Genomic DNA, 5,113 nt, shown 5'->3' with positions numbered 1-5,113 from the left:
GAAGCAGCGTGTGATGCTGGGGCAAACCACATCCAGCACCCGGAAAATCAGCACAGGTAGCCCCCAGGGATGTGTGCTCTCCCCTCTGCTATTTTTTTGCACTAGCTGCTCCCCTGACAATCACCACCCTTTTCTCCAGCCCCCCACCTCTAATGATCTGTCAAAAGGATGTGCGTGGCCTCTTTAAAAAACAAAGGATCACAAAGGCGCCAGGCCCAGTTGGAGTGACCCCCTCCTGCCTGATAGTGTGTGCTGATCAGCTGGCCCCCATCCTCACTTCGATCTTCAACAGGTCACTGGAGCTGTTGAAGATCAAAGTGTACCCTTGAAGACCCCTCCTGCTTCAAATGCTCCACCATCATCCCAGTCCCCAAGAAAACCTCCATCAGTGGGCTGAATGACTACAGATCTGTTGACCTGGCATCTGTAGTTATGAAGTCTTTTGAAAGACTGGTGTTGGCCCACCTGAAGGACACCATAGACCCACTGCTGGACCCCCTGCAGTTCGCCTACCAGGCAAATAGTTCAGTGAACAATGCAGTGAACATGGCACTGCATTACATCCTGCAACACCTCGATTCCCCAGGGAGCTATGCATGGGCCCTCTTTGTGAACTTCAGCTCAGCATTCAACACCATCATCCCAGACATCCTCCACTCCAAACTGACCCAGCTCACTGTGCCTGCCCCCACCTGTCAGTGGATTACTAGCTGTCTGACAGGAAGCAAAAGGTGAGGCTGGGGAAAACCACATCCAGCACCCACACAATAAGCACAGGTGCTCCCCAGGGATGTGTGTTCTCCCCTCTGCTGTTTTCACTAAACACCAACGACTACATCTGGAAGGACCCCTCTGTGAAGTTCCTAAAGTTTGCTGATGATACAACGGTCATTGGTCTCATCTGAGACGGCAACGAGTCAGCCTACAGATGGGAGATTGAACAGCTGGTCTTGTGGTGCAGCCGCAACAACCTGGAGCTGAACATGCTCAAAACAGTGGAGATGACAGTGGAATTCAGGAAGAGCCCCCCACCTTACCATACTTGGAAACACTATCAGCAATAGAGTCCTACAAGTTCCTGGGCTCCACTATCTTTCCAGACCTGAAATGGACGTCCAAACATCAGGATCATCATCAAGAAGGCACAGCAGAGGATGTACTTCCTGCGCCGTATATATATATATATGTGTACAGGTCTCTATTTATAAGTACTTTACGCTTTTTTTTTTAAATCTCTTTTTCTAGTCCACATTCCTTTGCTTGTTGAAATGTACATACACATTGAGAGCCGATGTACCAGAGTCAAATTCCTCATGTGTCTGACACACCTGGTCAATAAAGCTGATTCTGATTCTGATTCTGAATAAACACTGGGAAAATGGAGGGGAGGCCTTTTTAAGAATGTACAATAGTAACAGTACATCTATCAAGCTACTGTATATCTGTACGAGGAGTGGAGCTAAATACCATATTCAAAAAAGCACAGGTAAAATATTTATTTCATACAAATATGTTTTAATTATTTGTTTTTGGTGAGATTTAACAAAAGCCAAATAGCTGGTGTTCCTCATGGTGGGAGACTGCAGTAAAAACATTACCTCTGCCTTGGCGGAGGTAAAAACATCCATTTGCTGTCTTTAAACTGCCTTCATTCCCTCTCATGGGCATCAGGGACTGGAACCCATCCTAGCATGAAGTGCACAGAAGGCAGCGATACCTGTCTGGCAGGTTGCCAGTCTATCACAACACTAACACAGGCAGACACTCACACTCTGACCTGTGGGCACTTTGAAGCCAGTACCCAACCTCACTTTAATGCCACTGCAGAAAGAATTTGCAAGAAATGAAAACAAATATAATAAATACTAGAAAAGGCAACCACCATAACACAACTGTACATAAAAGGTGTGGTAAATAATAACACATGCATGTGTTGTATATTATCAGACTGAGCCTCTGTGTGACCCTGTGTGCACGTGTAAATCCCCTCTTAGCCCGACATTCAGCGGATACCCTTATGTGCTGGAGGTGGCCAGCTCTGGCTCTTGGTCAAGGTTAATGAACAATGAAAGTCACAGCAACAGCAGCCGAAGGTCTTTTAATTTGAAATTTCTCTGTTTCCTTAGTCTCCTTTTTCCAAAGAGCTGGAGGATGATGCTTGGGGAAAAAACACCTGGGCTACTGCCCTTTAGCCACTGCATATAAGCAACTTGAAGATAAATGATGGGACCAACAGGAGAGACACAAAGTATGGGGATGCAACCTATCTGATTTGCAAGCATCTGGCAAAAGGGCTTGCTGTCTCAAGAAGGTATAAAATTTAGCTTTCCTCAAATAGTAGCTAAATGTAGGAGCTGACTAGATTTTTATCTTTGGCTTGTGTAGGAAAAACACAAACACAGCAGCACACCCACAGTCGGTTAATTCTCCTGTCTTCCTGCAGGTGTCTTGCAAGGTGAATCTAGATGACAGAGTGAGTGATCTTCCTTTATTCAGCGTGCACCAGGGAGCCCACGGTGGCCTTCAAACCAAAGGTTTAAGGAAAGACCAACACTGAAAAGGTAAGGGATCCCCAGGAGCTTTCTGCACTTTGGAGCGCTGTGCACAAGTACTGCTTTGTCTTTGTTCATGGATTTAATATTTATGTGTGGTTTGAAGGGAATGTGTGTCTTATTTCATCTTGAAGAGTCAAAGCCAGTCTGGTCTGGTCTGGGATGTTACAGAGATGTGGATATGAATACCTATTGGACATCTGTTTTCCTACATGTGAATCTGATTTTTCTTTTTAAACATCTCAAGGCGACATCAGTGTTGTGTGTTTGCTACTTCACCCTATAGCTTCCACTGAAAATGCCTGTTGGTAGATTAACCAACAACAAGTGGCAGCAGTCTGCTCGTTCTTCTTTCCAATTGGCAAAATCTTATATCTTCATTAAATCATAAAATCCCTTTGAATATTATAATCCAAATTATTTTCAATATATTTTTCAATGTCAATGAAACATTTTGTGAAAAGTTTAACTTCTCTTTGACTTGACATTTACTGAGAAAGTTATCACTTGAATAATTAATATATCCATTACCTTTTGGTATTTTCGAATACTGTGACAGTAAAAAGCAAGTCACAGCCTCCAAGATATCTGGATAATGAGAATCACAAATGTTATTACAGACATTATGAGAGTCTAAAAGCAGCGGCTAACCTTTTTTTTTTTTTACCTACATGGCAGCTCTGTAATAATTTATTAAAAAAAGGTCTCTTCTGATTTAACAGTATTCTGAAATGGAGCAGGCTTTCAGTAGTCTAAGGAAACCCAAATGAAATGGCACAAAACCTTGTCATATACCACGGAAAACTAGGTTTGATCAAAATCAAATATGAAAATAAAAAAGTAGAAAATTGAAAGTGAAAACATGTTTGTGCATTTTGTCTGTGGCTGTCTTGTGGAATTTGTGGCTGCACAACTGTTCTTTAATCTCAGTTTAAACTAGAGAAATGCATTTCCTGTCAAATGCGTGTGGATGCTGTGATGCTGAAGGATTGCCCTGAAAATGCCTTAAATCAATTGCTGAAACAACTGAAGGATGAGTAGAAATTGCTGAATTTCTTTGTTAAAATAGTTGAGAAGAAATGGCTGAAGTTCTTTGTTGAATAATCTGAAGGATGAGATGCAATAAATACAAGTAGGAATGTCGTTGAAGAGCTAAACATTTTGATACCTCAAATACCTGAAAGTATGCTGAAGTAGAATATTTCCATTCATTTGAATGGGGCAAAACTTTCAAAATAAAGCTAAATATTTCAAAAGTATGAAGTTTAAAGAAATTCTGAAAGCATGAATGTCCTTGAGGAGCTGAATATTTTGATACCTAAAATACCCCTGAAAATATAATGAAATAGAATTTCCCCATTCATTTGAATGGGGCAAAACTTTCAAAATAAAGCTAAATATTTCAAAAGTATGAAGTTTAAAGAAATTCTAATAGAAGCATGAATGTCTTTGAAGAGCTGAATATTTTGATACCTGAAATAGCTGAAAGTATGCTGAAGTAGAATTTTCCTATTCATTTCAATGGGGCAAGATTTTCAAAATAAAGCTAAATATTTAAAAAGTATGAAGTTTAGAAAACATCTGAAGAGAAGCATGAATGTCCTTGAAGATTGTCTTATTCACAAATGGCCAATAGAAGTGGTGTGCTGTTGCTGCCTATGTCAGAAACCACATTCAAATGTATGAAAAACTGTACATCTATAATGTAACTGACCTTGAGTTCATAGCTTTGAAGGTTGAAGTCCCAGCAAGTGCAGTTATATACAGACCTCCAGACTACAGCTAGCCATCATTCCTGTCAAACCTGTGAAGCCTATTGGATATATTTGAGATCGTTTGGATTGCCACCCTGTCATTGGAGCTGTTTACCTCTAAGGGATTGTTGGAAAAATTATTGGCAATATGTTTACTAAGGGCCAGTAAACACCCAGAGACCTAAAGTGAAATTATTACATGTCTTGTATGTATACTGAATAAACAGTAGAAGTGGAATAGCTAGTGCATGTTCCCTACTGAATGCATGTATCAAGCTTACACTGTGCTGTTACATGCAGTTCTCATGAGCAGTCAGATTGCAGATCTGCAGAAGAGTTTGCGATCACACCCCATTCTACGACACAGAACTTACCACGACTGTTAAGTCCGAATGTATAAGCTCATTTCATCATAAGTATAAGTAAATTAGACCATATAGCCTAGCTCTGGCCTGTCCTCACTGGCTTCCAGTTTGTTTTCAAATTGCTACAGACCTGACAGCTTTGTATTCATAGCTTAAGACATTCATTCATTCATTTATTTACATTGGCTTTTAATATATAGTACAGTGTCACACATTCTATTTAATGTGGATAGTATGCACAGTAAATACCATGTACTAGAAATTGTTACTATTGTTTTGTCCACTGGAGGTATGGATCTATTGCATAACTTTCCTCACATCAACAAGTTGTCACTCAAACTAAACACAGGCCTATTATTATTTTCAGTGCAGGGATAGATAAAATGGTTTTGTGAAAATGTATATTATATATGTACATCTTAACATTTCTTTTTATATATTT

The 5,113-nt window shown here is 40.3% G+C and overlaps 1 protein-coding gene and 1 long non-coding RNA gene across 2 annotated transcripts in view; one reads left to right on the top strand and one right to left on the bottom strand.

Annotated features, from left to right (window-relative positions):
* LOC109972015 (uncharacterized) overlaps positions 1-2,825 on the top strand; it is a 9,806-nt gene extending 6,981 nt beyond the window's left edge. Inside the window, exons 2-3 of the long non-coding RNA XR_002276629.1 lie at positions 2,127-2,311; positions 2,444-2,825. This is a non-coding gene — a long non-coding RNA (uncharacterized LOC109972015). The remainder of the gene's footprint in view (positions 1-2,126; positions 2,312-2,443) is intronic.
* LOC109972012 (opioid-binding protein/cell adhesion molecule-like) overlaps positions 1-5,113 on the bottom strand; it is a 641,198-nt gene that overhangs the window by 380,869 nt on the left and 255,216 nt on the right. The gene's annotated exons all lie outside the window — the stretch shown is intronic.

This window comes from Monopterus albus, unplaced genomic scaffold, assembly GCF_001952655.1.
Source record: "Monopterus albus unplaced genomic scaffold, M_albus_1.0 scaffold243.1, whole genome shotgun sequence".
Classification (NCBI taxonomy): domain Eukaryota; kingdom Metazoa; phylum Chordata; class Actinopteri; order Synbranchiformes; family Synbranchidae; genus Monopterus; species Monopterus albus.
The sequence above is the reverse complement of the archived record's forward strand: the minus strand, read 5'-3'. Positions and strand labels throughout refer to the sequence as shown.